Below are 14,965 nucleotides of genomic sequence, written 5' to 3' on the forward strand. Positions count from 1 at the left end.
GCTGTTATTCTTGATGAATGTAACATGTTCAGCACAACTGACAAATTCAGTTTACTGCTCTGCACACTTGTGGGAAATAAAGACCATTATTTTATTGTTCCTTTTTAGATATGATCCCTTAAGAGGTAGCATGACAGTATAGTGTAAATCTAAAGTAAACCATTCAATTTATTTTCATTAATGGCTTTGTTGCCATTAATTTATTATCAAGAAAAAACCCAAACAACAGATATCAATACCTGGCTTTTCTGAAAATGAATTATATAGCTTGGTGCTTTAACTCTTCTTTTTTGGCTCACTGTTTTCACATGGTCACATCAGAGTCTAAGTGATAAATATTACATGTATATACAGGAAGAGAGATGTGGACAGTAACAAAATGTACAGAAGTTAACTATATGAGTTTTAATACTTTATTACTTTCAGACTAAACTGAGCACAGTTCCAGTTTCTTTCAGGTGTCCTGAAATTTGTCATCAATTATAACATTTTCTGCTATGGAACAGTTATGCCACTGAAACCTAGAAAAAAGATATTCTCTCATTCTCTTCAGACTTGATATCCACTCCAGCATAATAAATGTATTTTGGGATTGCTTCCCTACCCATCAGTTACAACTGGGAAAGATTTTGGATTCCCAAAACAGAAAATATTAATCTTTTTTCTATTCTGGAGATAGCAAGACATTTATGAATTATGATCACTTAAATTTAATTTTAACCACTAAACCAGAAAAATATGTTTTCAGTATTTATTAATAGAAATACTGCCATCCTAGGAAAATAAAAGAAAATAAAGAAGGAATACCAAAACACAATCTTTCACTTTTTGCAATACCTGAGAAAATCTGATTAAGTCTGGAATGTGCTCAACACAACATGAAAGGCAGCTGTGTATGTAACAGCATGCAATATACCTTGTCATAATTTCAGGATAAAAAAGCAGGGATGAACATTGTTACAGGATTCATCTGAGGCACCTGTTGTTAAAACTGAAGCCATAAAAAATTCAGCCAGTACATTCTGAAGATGCTTTACTGAGATGACTTAGAAATCTTCTCCAGACAGAGCTGAGTGACTGAAATCTCAAGATGCTCCAGAAACAATCACAATAAACTTTCAGTGTCACAGTTCCAAAAGAGAATGCGAGGAGAGCTGTTTGTTATGTGCAGAGACTGTACCAGCATGTGTAAATACAGGCTGTCTAAACCACTGCTACACACCCAAGTTTACAGTGAATTCCATAAAATTAGAAATGCAAAACAAGGAACAGCTTTTATAGTGTAAGGAATGTAAAAGAAACACCAATTACAATGTAGGCATAAACTCTGCAGTTTACCAATTCATGTGAATTATTTTAAGTGCCATTGTAACTGAGACATAAAACAGCATAGCATACAAGGGAGAAAGCAGTCAAGAGACAATAAATGCTGGCAATTTAATCAGAACAATTTAGTCCTTTGCCTAGGTCTGCTAGCTCAGAGGGAGGTGACTTGTTGAAACCAAATGCAACTAGCATATCAAAACAAAAAGGAAAAATACACTTTCAAAGAAATTGAATATAAATAATTGGATTCACAGCTCTTCTATAGCAAAACTTAATTATTTATGCATGTAAACCTGTTCAGCCTAGTTCTTACCTGGCTAGCTCTTATTCTGGTAGCTGTGTGGCTGTAGCAACAAGAAGCTCAAGGTTTACTAGCTGCTCCAAAACTCATTCAATTTCTCTGCTGGGTTTTCTGCCTAAGCTGAAATTTTCACCACTGCAGCTGCTACTAAATTACCCTACAGGAATGATGGGTATCACCTGTTGTCAGCACCTGCAAGTACTTAAAACAGACGTAGCAAGAAGACCAAGCACATTGTGACATATTACAGTCTATTTTTGTGCTTCTGTTGACAATAAAACTCATCATAAAGTTGCAGGGTCATAATGTTATGAAGAGTCCATAAATTCCAAAAGACCCCAACTCCACAATGTGAGCACTGTTGCCAAAACCCAGATGTTTTCCAATATGCTGAATACTTTTACAGATATAGTGCGGATATATATAGGGTTTATTGAATTTTACCTACATGGTCCAGTGAGGATCATCAGAGCAGCCAGTTGGATCAGACACTGTAATTCTGTGAACTCCTCTTTTGGAAACAAAACTGGTACTGTGTCAGCATGTAGGCTGTGAACAAAGCAAAAGATGGAACAATTATTAAAACAGATTATAGAAATATGGGGAAAGCACAGCCATATAAGCTTAAAAGGCCTGATTTGGAGGAAGATAAGGCAAAAGTTTTTAATATTTTTTATTGCCAATTACTATGGATACAGTAATTTCTGTCCTGTTTACTTGAGAAGACAAATTTTCATGCATTGACTCTTCACTGAGACAATTAGTTCCAGTGTTTAACCAAGTAGGTTCCTCTCTATGAAAAATGAAATTCACAGACTGGTAAAACTTTATACATAATAAGGTAAGTATTTCACATGAGTGTGTATCAAGAGAGATAAAGTGATCTCATGTGTTGCAATCTTTTAAATGAATTATGTGCAATTTTTGCCTTGTTGTGAGGACCAAAAAAAGTCTCAAAAACTTGAGCTTGTTACATATTTTTATTTTCTTGCTTAAATAACCTATAAAAAATCAACACTTTTACACATCAGATTTTTTTTCAAGCTCAAAAACGTCTACAGATGTACCTAAATAGATAAAAAGCATTTTAATAGTTGAATGACTATGAATAATAATGAATATGATCCTGATGCCAAAAAAAAGTCAGAAAAAAGGCAGTTTCTGTTTCCAATGGACTTTAAAGAGCAGAAAATAGTTTGGTTCTTAAGCTTCAGACATAAGTCTGCAAGATGGAAGAAGCATCTCTGCCTTGTGCTTCTTTCAGTGGATCTCATTAGACAGAGGTTAGGATCATTCTGGACCAAGACAATATCAAAGACAAATGGTAAAAGATTGCAACTGCAATATTTGTACACTTGAAAAGTGCCTCCCTAGTGATATGACAGAAAAACGTGCAATATGTAGGTCAAAAAATAATTTCTTTGCAGGGACAAATTCAATATCACAAATTCATCCAACTTGTTCTACTTTTATTTATTCAGGATGGCTAAAACCAATCATTTTATGCTCCTTTCATTAAGTTTAACAGAGGTAAAAACTAGTGATTAACAACATGATTTAGGACAATGTTATTGATGAAGACGTGTCATTTCACAGTATTGTCTTAGCCAACTCTTCCAGATGCTGAAGAACTAGAAGCCTTTATTTTAGTTTGGAATTCTGAGGAGAATGGTAAAACAAAATCCAAACATTTCAGATATGATTTTAGTTTGGTAGTCTCATAGCTCAAAGATTGTTCAATCTAGGCATATCACATTTGTTTCACTCTAGAATAGTGACTTCAGTGTTTTATTGACAAAAGCTGAGTGCCTATTATGGAAATACTCAGTTAGGACTGCTCATCACAAAGGTGTTGAACTCAGTTCAGTTCACATACAAAGCATCTCAGAAGTGCACTACAGTGTCTGAATAATCAATAGAACAAGCAGCTAGGAAAAAGAAAAACATCAGGAGAAATACACTAGAAGAATACTTCAACATAACTGCTCATTACTTATATTTTCTACATAGCTGGCATATAACCCCAAAAGCTTTATAAAATTTGCAAAGTGATTAGATTCTCTCTTTGATTGTTGTTCCTTCAGATGATTACTGATACCTGACTACTAGTGTCTCTGACAAAGACTATTATTTTACAATGAAATCTTTTAAATATCATATATAATTTTATGTGACGCTAAGAGATAATAATGGTTAAACAGACCAAAACAGGAAGATAACTATTGAATATGCAGTTATCAGCATTAATAATTTAGTAAGTGGTTCCACTTAACTTTAGATATCTTTGCAGTCACAGATATCTACCCCTGAGGTGTACAGGCTGCACAATCAGCACAAGAAAAGCTACCACACCAAAGAACCATTCAACAGAGCCGATGTGTTTCAGTTGTTGGCCCTAGGATGAGATGAAGTAAGCTTTAGGAGGATCTCGTGCTTACAATCCATTATGCAGCACATCTAAATCTGTTTTGATGAATTCCTTCCTGAGTGTTCATTTCTCATAATCACATATTGCTATCTTTAATTGTTTTTACCAATCCCTTCCATCCACTGTTTAGACTATAAATATTCTGATCCATCCAGCCACTCAGAGTGAGATTAGGCTCCACTATACACATGGAAAAAAACCCATACCCCTGCTTGTGAAAGACAGCCTTATCTGAAAAAGATGTCCCATTTCTTTCACAGCTCCATTTCTTTCACGCAGTTTTAAGAGTTACTTAGAAGTTTCAAGATATCCATGACTTCTGTATTGACAGCCTTTTCTCCACCCATCTCTGCAACTAATAAACCCCCCCCAATGTGGTTTTTACTGTAACTGATTACTCTAAACACACAAAAAAAGTCTCACAAAACAGTAGACTTTTCAATATTTGAGGAAATATTTGGGTGTGACTTATGTACACATGATATGTCTGGTGTGTTAAATCTGAGAGAGTGGGAAAGCATAAGTAAAATTTTGAATTATCATGAGGCAGCTGAATGTGCAGTGAGTAATATGCTGCTTTATCAGTTGGAAGCAGATGGACTTTCCTGAAAAGGGATTGTAAGTCTGTTAATGGAAATGTGCAGCTTGCTCACTGGAATACCCAGGTAGGAAATGTCCCATAATTTGGCCTTTCCTAACTATGCCTGCCAGGCAGTACAGGAAAATCCAAGTAATGATGAATTTCTTTCTAAACTCCATTTTGTATCACAGATACACAAAACTACCCAAAAAAAAGTCTTAATGAAACATCTGATAAGAAATTATGGGATTAATGATGTTTATAATCAAAAAGAAGAGACAAACTGTTGACAAGAGGTGCGTTAATCTCGGATACTCACCTATCAAAATCCCCTCTTTCACATCCACAGTGCAACCAACAGCCTGGCATGGGGTCACCTGCCCTCCTCCAGCCTCAGCTGGAGCTCTTGTGGAGCAGGTGCCTTGCCCTACCTGGGGACAGGACCCTGGGACCCTGTGATGGAGATGTCCACACCATCTCCTGGGGCTATTCCCAGGCATCCAGAGGGTCCCTAGGAAGGTAAGTAAGACAGCCCTGCATGCCCTAGGGACAGCAGCAAACATGGCAGTGCTGACACAACCTCCAGGGCAAATGTCACTTGAAACAGTAAAACAAAATCAGCTAAGAAGCCTTGGATGCACCTCTACTCTGGGCATCCCTGTCCATGCTGCAGGGCCCTCTGCCAAGAGAGGCAGGGGATGCCTCATGCCAGGTGTAACCTGTTCCAGCTGGCTCCAAGGAAACCAGCACAGGGTATGGATCAGCGCTGCAGCTGCACTGGCAGTGCCCTGTGGCCCATACAATACACATCCCTGTGGCCCATGGAGAGCCCAGGCTGGAGCAGGCTCATCCTGAAGGACAGCAGCCTGTGGATGCCTCAGGCTGGAACAGGAAGCAGCATGAGAAAGGAGTGGCAGAGAGGAGCAACCATCAACTGACCACAACCCTGTCCCTGTCCCCCTGTGCCACCTGAAGAAGCAAAAACTAAGAGAAAGCTTCACTATGGGGAAACAGTCCTGACCCCCATGAGAGAATATTTGGGACTGTAACATGACTTTTCTCATGTCTGAAAACCTGTTAACCTCTTAAGATCACTTGCAGAATGGTCCTCTGTGCAGCTGAAGTTAAAGATCTGTTATTAATTTTCTATTGAATTAGTATATAGAACTTCAGTACTGGAAAAAGCAGCTCAATAATTTCTTTCTCTATTAATATGTTGATTTTTTTTGTTTGTTTGTTTTTACAGAATAAAAAGCTAAACAGCTTTTGCCTGGCGGGGAGAAAGGATGAGAAAGGGAAAAAAAAAAGGAATTATATGTGGAAAGATAAAACCCCTGAAATGAGGCTTTTGTGTCATGCCACATTCTTTCATTAAATTCACAACTTAAATAACAAATCAGATTCCCAAAATTATAAAATATACTGTATCATCCCAATGTTTTACTAAAACTAGACACCCCAGGGAAAATAAGCCAGTGGCTTTACTATCACGGTTTTGCTCTTCTGCTCAGATAATACAGGTTTGGCTTTGCTCAGGATTTATTTAATTCTGAGTATTAGGAAAAGCTTGGAACCGATTACTGCCGAGGGCAGTAGTAATCAACATCTGTTGTTGATACACATTTATTCAGATGAGTTAATATGAGTAAAACAGTGTAAACAGCTCAGAAGTATATAAACTCGGTGGCACAGGAGATGAGGTTCTAATGGGATGTATCTATGAAACAGGGGAATGACCTATACCCTAACCAGGACAGAGGATCAGGGCAGACCATGTGCTCTGTGTCTTTGACTTCCACGGGCAGTGTCACAGGAGCAGGCACTTCTGACTGATTCCCTGTAATCACTCCTGCCATGCTGCTCTGCTTTGCTATCCTGGGATTTCACAGGTCATTATAGCAGTGGAAGTGCTGTCACCTAGACAAAATGTGAAAGTACACATTTCTCTTGAGAACTGATGGCAACCCCAGCCATATTTTCTAGCTGAAATTAATGTGGGGTTTGCCTATACATGTTTCCTTCTAGATTTCAATTTAGTCATCTTCTGTATTTCAATTTTATGAAATAGAAAGTCTTGTTTCTATACATTCACAGTAGAAGTGATGTTCTCTAAAGCACAAAGATTTTGTTTTCACAGTGTTGCTTTGGAAAGCAAAGAAAATGATGGCCTTTTTCTGATAGATTATATGACTGGAGATGATTTAAGATTTTTAAATATTTCAGAAAAATTAGATGCCTTAGAAACTGGGGAGAGGACTCATACCTGTTTTCTTTCTGTTGCAGGCTGAAGTATGGAAATGGAAAACCATTTTCATCATCAAGGAAAGGTTAACCATACCAGACTAATCCCAAAGTGATATGAACCAATGCTACCCACCAGCAATACTAAAAATTTCAGGTACCTAGCTAGATTCTGTAAAAAACTAAACTAAACTAGCTTTAAGCCAAAAGCCAAATCTGAAGGTAAGATGAAAAGTAGTCTGGTTAGATTGGTAGGGACTGCTGTGTTTGGCTTTATTATTGCCTTTCCCTGGACTATGAAAAGCAATGTTTTTCCCACAAATGTTTTATGTAACATCTTATCCACTTCTACAGGCACTTAAGCTATTGGCAATAGCCTTCATTTCTTACACTCTCTTTCTGAAGAATCCTGTAATTGTGGCTTTTGACCCTTTAAGTTACATATTCAATGGCCACCAGGAACATATCAGCGAAATGTTTATGAACCTTCTGATCTAGAAACTTACTGAATAATTGCAATGCTGGGGAACAATCCTTAAAACCACAGGTACTTCCATTCCTATGGTACACAATCACATTAGCTTTATGTTTCTGCTGAAGTAATGCAATTCAAGGCTTAACAACAATATTAAATTGCATAATTAATTTAGAGGCATTAAAGAACACCAGGATGTATTGAGACAATTAAGACCTTTAGCAGCATTACCTTACGATATTTTCTGCCTCTGGAAGGCAACATAATACCAGCACACCATCAGCCCAAGCATAGTCTCTCACTGGGATAAGATTTTAAATTACTTAATAAAGACTTTAACAGACAAAAATTCTGCGATCATCTCATGAAGTTCATAAGTCAAGTAAGGTCCTGATTAATTACAAGCTAACAGTTGTAATTAAAGAAATGAGGCATCTTGCTGACATTACAGAAAATGAGACAGAAAGCTCAGCTATTTTTCTAAGTGCAGGAAAAGGAAAGTCAAAGAGAGAGTGAAAACCCTCAAGGCTGAGCTCAGTCTTACATTAGTATAACAAAATACCAATGCAGAATAGCCAACAGAACTCATTGTGCTTTGCGTTCTCCTCGCCAAAAATGTGTCAGTATGGGTAACTTTTGAATTAACTGCATTCAGGAGGAATAATACCACTCAATGATACAAAAATGAGAAGTGCATCAATTCAAAAAACACTCTTCTTTTTTTTCCATCTGAACTATTCCTATGGCTAAACTTCCCAGAGATGTAAGAAATGCTCTGAAGAGGGTTGTTGACATGTAACTTAACTATTTATTTCATTCTGATGTGAATCATTCTTTGCAGGAGCCTCTCCCCAGGATTACAGGAAAAAGCCCACTGACTAATTTAGATTAAACATCCAATACCTAGGCAGGCAACTTTAGGCAAGTTCGATTCTACCCAAAACTAAGCCAAAAGTCTGAATAAAAATCTATCTCTTTCCTTCTTATAAAGCAGTGATAGCCTCAAGGTCTGAAGATATTTTCAAGCCAGAAAATATCACCCTCTTCCCCACCATCTGAAAATAGTCTGAAATCCACTGATTGCTAAGCTAAATTTCTAAGTCATCAAAGTAACTAAACTCACTCATTAATTCCTGTATTTCTATCTGATTTGTTTTGCTGTTGTTCAATTAGCAGCATTCATGAACAGAAATCTAAGCATTAAGAATGTGTAATGAGGAAATGAGTCAGATGTATACAACTCTGTACCAGGTAATATCAGATAGAGAGGAAATCATACCACCAGTCTTTGCAAACATATGTCAGTGGAGAAATCTGTTGGCTTCAGGATGCATAGCTAAACTTTGGTTTTTGACAAGAACTCTACCAAGGATGGCATGTTGTTGGACTGAGCCTTGAAGCAGGGAGGAGAGCCAGGCGTCACTCTGTATGTCTGTTCCAAATATAATGCATCCCCTAACCACCTCTATCCACAGGAAAGAGACTGTCCTTGCATTGACTGGATTATTCTGAGAACTCGAGGCTACAATATCACCCTTCAGGCATCACTCTTGTCACCCTTCTTTCAGCACAGGTTCTCTGACCTCCAGATATCTTCCTTGGTAAAGGTAGGTAGCTTCAACCAGCTTTAAGGCAGTACTTCATGCCCTCCTATTTTTTAAAACAGTGGTGTCAGCCAAGCAAATATATTTGCTATAGACAGCAGCTCAGCAGCTGATTTTACTCTGAATGTTATCATATTCTTTATTTTTATTTTTTTAAGAAAAAAAAATTCTGTATATCCCTTTTTACAGTCTAGGAGTAAGGTCATCTACATGAAGTCAATTAAAGAACTCCAGTGTCAACACCCATGAAGAAAAAACAATGTAAAAAGAGAAGCAAGCATTCCTAATTTCTCAATATTAGTACTATTCTGTAACACTGTTTGGCAAAGCACTGCTGAAAACTGTTTCAGGTGTCATCTATTCCTTTAAATAGTACAGTTTTCTTATGGGGAGCTAATGTAATAGCAATATCAGTTCAAATCATAGAGTGGTTCCTTAATAGCTAGTAATTTTCAAGGACAACCTTTAGACCTTGCAGCAAATAAACAAATTCCATCTTCAAAACTTTTTTTCCCTACTATATAACTTCAAATAAGTCAACTTTTCAAGGTTCTGCTATTTGTAAAAATAGCTCTTTCTCAGCCCAGCAAATGAAAGGAACAATTGGCAAAATTTTAATAAGAATGTAAATCCAAAATGCAGTATGAAATCATAAAAAGTGTGCTGATGACTCAAACACTGTCCTATATGCATAAGACGTAAAAATGCCATTTATTTAAAAGCCTGCCACTCTGAAAGAAACAAAAGAAGTGTAAGGAAGCTGGTGATGAGTAATAGTAAGGGTCCAGCAGTGCACGTTCCCAGGTGGGGCTTATAAACTTTCAACCAGGTGGAATCATCTTATTTCAGGCAGAGAGAGAGAGTAGCTTTTGGTTGTTTAGTTGCAAATATAACTGAGGTGAATTTCAAAGCAAAGTTAGTTGAGACAGAGATTTCTGCTCATGCAGAGAACAGAATTTTATAGTGGACATGACTGTGACAATTACTTTTATTTAAAAGAAGCCTTTTTTACAATGGTCTAGCATTCAAATGACTTGGTAAATTCACGATACTCTCTCCAGCAAACTGATGTGCAACCACATCAATTGACACAACCTTTTCCCTAGGATTTTATACTTCAGTGAAGAAGCATGCACCTTGTTTGGGGGAAGGGGGGAAACTCCACTCAGCATGAATCTTCCACAGCTTGTTTCTGGTTGTTTTAACAGTACAACAGTACTTAGCAGATGATAGAGCAGACTTGCTGGCCTTTACTGTAGTTTTCTTCTCATAAGCCTGAGATTATTAAAAACCCCATAACCCACATTAGATTAGAGGAAAAAAGCTCACCACCAACATAGTCTGCTGCTCTGAAGTGATTGATGCCCATATCCTCACCTCATAGTAATCCCTCGTAGTTACTACACTGCTGCAACCTAAATACTCAAGCCAAAGGTGACCTCAAAAGGAAGAGGTAAAAGAAAAGCTCACTTTTCCACTTCTAAATGTACTGTGCTCAAGATGAAGAATGAAGGTCACTGTTTCTTAAAAGATTATTTTGATGAAATTTATGCTTATTCACTCCTAGATGCAAAAGCTTTTAGTGAAAGAAAAAAATCCAAACAATTCACCCAAACCCCAAACAAATAATGCAGAAGCAGAAAGCTTAGGTGATTTGTATTATAATGTTGAAAGGAATTTTTAGGTTTTGCTGCAGTATTTCTGCTGCACTGAGCACCCTGCAAGCCTTAATGCCAACCCATTTGTATGGCACAGCAGTTCTGGTGGGCACTTCACAAACAATTGAGTTTTAAACCAGATTAGCTCCAGATTAGCTCCAGAGTTAACACACACTGTGCTCCAAAACAAAGCCTCACAGAGAAATTTCCAGCTACACTTTTCTTTATTTCCCATTCTTTGCCTTTCTTCAACACAGGACAGTTTCCCCCTAGCTTACAGTGTATGATCTACACACTCTTCAGTGCACCTCTCTCTCTTGATTTAAGAAAGTATTTTGCTGAATTCTCCTAAAAGAATTGGGAAGATGGCAACATTGCTACATGTTTTGCAGTGGCATATTCCAGAATATTTTCCTGCAAGTCATATCTGAAAATAAGTTGAACTGTAACTCAGTCACTACAAGGAAATTAAATTTTTCTTCTGTCAGGGAACCACTAAAGTTTCTTATGTCCAGATTAATTGTATCTACTAACTTTAATTTCCAGACACAGGATGAGAAGGTCAGCTGCTTGGGAATTCTCTATCTGTAAAGATACAAGTCAAAAACCAAAAAACCCCTTTAGGCCCATATATAATATCAAGACTAAAATATAGACACAAATAAAGCAATAAATAAAAAAAAAGAAAAGAAGGGAAAGAAATTTAATCTCTACATAATATCTCAGCTGATTCTGAGGAGCGTTTTGTCTATTTGACTAGAGAAATATACATCTGTAATCTTTTAAGGGCTTTAATGATGAAAAGGCTTTTTTGTTACTAAACAGAAGTTCTTCTACTTGCTCAGAAGTGACAAAAAAAGCAAATTCCTACCTCAGGTTTACATACCTTTAAATGCTAACATTATAGCAAGAAAAGGATAAAGGACAATTAGAAAATGGTCTCATTCCTCCTAATGTGTTCTGGGATTTCATTTTTTTCCCTTGCATCAATAAAAAAAAAGTTCCTCTTTACAAGAAAGCATTCTAACTCATTGTGCTGTTACTGTTTGGAAGATTAAAGTTCTTTTTATTGCTAAAGGAATTCAATGAATCCAGCCATATACAGGCTTTTCAATTAAGGTTGTTTCTTCAAATAGAACTCAAGCAGATATAAAAATATTACCATTTTATATGTTTATTGAAAGTGATTTGTTTTTGGGCTTTATTGTTTTTAGCTATAATCAGGTTTGATTCATGCATAAAAATATTTCATTTTGAAAAAAAATGAAAAGAATCTTAGAAAATACTTGTTCAACCGAGATGTGGTTTGGGGTTTATCCCTATATTTTTTCAGTGTTTTGTTTTAAATGTGATTGCTAAACTTCAAGTCTTATCTTTATTTTTTCTTTTCTGTTTTTTTTCTTTTTTTTTTGTCAAATACTTATCAGATTATCTGATACAATGATTGGTGACAAATACAAGCAAGCAATTATTTACAAGTAACTGTCAAGTCCACTTGTGGTTACGCAACAAAAATTTAATTTTATTGACAAAAATGGATGCTTTCTATGTTTAGGTTTCCTGTTACCAAAGTGCCTGAGACTGGCTCAGTTGGTTAGAGTTGGGTGCTAATAACAAAAAGATTGTGAGTTCAATTCCCTTATGGACCAGTAACTTAAAAATTGGACTTGATGATCCTTGTGGGTCCCTTTGAACACAAAATATTCTGTGACCTGTGATTTAACACTAGGCTGGCACATGTTTTGCAGTCCTGAATAGTAAGCATGACATTTACTTGTAGCTGAATTTCCATACCAAGAAAAAATAAAAGTAGTAGTTAAGTTGTACTTACACATAAACCTTCTCATTTAGGCTGCCTGAAATCTCACTAGGCTACAAAGCACCCCTAGTTGTGTGCTTGTAATACAGAACTACAGCCCAAGAAGGCACACCAAAAAAAGAAAAATTAACATACAGACAAAACTCACATATAAAGCAACTATTCAGTTCCAACTCAAGTGTCTAAGACTTCTCTTCCTTTCCTTCTACTTTGAGCACTGTTATTCCAATGATTTGTGAAATTATTTGCTACAACTCATGTGTTTGAGGTTTTCACACACTAATGTGAAACACAGTAGCCATCACAACAGTGACCCAACTGTCCACATGCCTTGTGGATGTGCAGCATATTCAAATTACACCCAACATTTCCAGCTCCCAGATGTATAACAATCCACATCTTTGGGCTCTCTGGCAATATGTAGCATGCAGATCATTTCACTTCCAAAGGGCACTTGGATAGACCACGTTTAAAATGCCAAAAAGTCACTTTAGGAGGATAGCTCAGAAGTTCTTCCAGCAAGATAAGCCTAGATGCCTAAGGAGCCCATCGAGAGCCAGATGTCAGAAAACATCTTTCAAGAACTTGTCATTTGCATCCTGTGATTGCCATCCAAGAAGGAAAAAAAGGCAGATGAAGCATCTGAGGGGACAGGATGGCTGGCAATCCCTGCAGAGTTGTACCCTGATCAGTAGACTTACAAGACTGAAATAAGAGATTAAAATTAATGAATAGCTAATGATGGACAGCATATTTGCACCTAAATCTAAATATTTATTAGCAAGAAAAATAAGTTTGTTTTGTTTTATTAATTTTTTTAATCTTATCAATTAGTTACATATTTTTACAATAACGTAAACCTAACTTATTGACACAGATAAATTCTGGGGCATTATGAATACCTGGAATGGTAAATGTGATGGCAGTGCTTTATTTATTCTTTGCATTAGTTTTGTGTTTGAATGTACAAAATTAAGAAGGTTTTTTTTTTTCACTTGAGCCTGGGGACCTAAAACGTGAACAAGATCAGTACTGGGTTTAGAAGCAGGTAATAAATAAATAGTGAAATGGACAGATTAACAACATATTTGAAAGTTCTATATATATGTTTGTTCAACTATCAGAAATAGCACCTATAAATGTCTAGATATATTTTAAAAGAGACTTAAACTATACTGCCTTTAGCTTTTGCATACTTCATAAGATTGGTTGAAATCTGATTAAAGTATGTATTCTTTCTAGGGAACTGCAACTGAATTCTACAGTTCATAGACCCAAAATAAGCAGTTTGTGTAACCTTTAAATTCACTAAGAGAAGAAGAATGTTGTCTTGGGGAATTTGTCTTGTTACAAGTTCCTAGAGATATACATAGAGCTCAGATGAAGACACAGTCCATAACCCATGCTCTGTCCTTGAACCAGCATTTCCATCAATATTTTACTACTTATTTCTAAAACAATCAGATAACTTTCCCTTTTAATTGTGACTTCAAAGCACTCAAAGTTTTGGATCTGAAAAAGTTTTCTGATTACATACTTAATCTAATAAAAAGTACTGTACAGGACTATTTAAAAAGTATTTTCCTACACAGGATGACAACTTATTTGGAATCTTTCTTGTTCCAAGCAACCCTGGGATCATCATTAAACGCTGGCATCTTAAAGATTATCTCTATGTATTTACCAAATCTTAGTCCAGCTCTGACAAGATAAGATGAAAGAATAGTGTTACTAGCCAGGGTCAAGAGCTATGGCAGTCTAAAATGCAGAGCACTTTGCACAATAACAGGATTTTTTAAAAACAGAATTTCGAATGGGTTTCTTGTTCTTTTGTTCTTTGTGGTTTTTTTTGGTCAGTTGTTTGGATTTTTGTTTTAGTTTTTTCCCCCCTAAAATAGGATAAGAAGTCATAAAACAACATAAGTAAATGGAAAAGAACACCATTTTCTAAAGAGCTGAAGTAGTCCACTAGCTATATAATGTAAAGGAATATTATAAAATGCATGGGACGGGAAAATAAAAAAAACACACTCTAATTTTTTACAAGAGTCAATGCAAAACATAGGTTACTTCTACATACATTGTAATTGATGGAATTTGATTTCAGATCCAACATTTTCTTTGTGCAATTGGCTGGCTATGTTTTTTAGCACACTTGATCAACGGTGTTTCTCCCATGAGGATGCTCAAAGCAAACCCATGACCAACCCAGCTGCTGCCTAGGCCACTGTTGTAAGGCAAGGTAGGAACAACACTCCTTTTTAACATTAAGTAGGATATATTTTCAAAGAACACTTTAAAGAGAAAAGCCAACAGCTTTTGGTCTGAACCTGAGTATACAAATTTCATGCCACATTTGAGAAGGAAAAACCAGATTATCATTTATAAAAATACTTGCAATAATGAAGTCTGTGTGTTCTGTCGTCCATCTTTCAGTCTTTGACTTACTTTCCCTTCCTCCTCTGTAAACAAAATTTCCATCTCTTAATGTTGCAGCGTATTCAGTTCTGTGTTCTCAACTGCACTTTATTTA

At 36.4% G+C, this 14,965-nt stretch overlaps 1 protein-coding gene across 1 annotated transcript in view; it reads right to left on the reverse strand.

Annotated features, from left to right (window-relative positions):
* The window catches only part of CHRM3 (cholinergic receptor muscarinic 3), a 180,966-nt gene that overhangs the window by 122,570 nt on the left and 43,431 nt on the right, over positions 1-14,965 (reverse strand). The window contains exon 2 of the mRNA XM_005423189.2: positions 2,076-2,176. The gene's annotated coding sequence lies outside the window, so the exon portion shown is untranslated. The remainder of the gene's footprint in view (positions 1-2,075; positions 2,177-14,965) is intronic.

This window comes from Geospiza fortis, unplaced genomic scaffold (assembly GCF_000277835.1).
Source record: "Geospiza fortis unplaced genomic scaffold, GeoFor_1.0 scaffold381, whole genome shotgun sequence".
Classification (NCBI taxonomy): Eukaryota; Metazoa; Chordata; class Aves; order Passeriformes; family Thraupidae; genus Geospiza; species Geospiza fortis.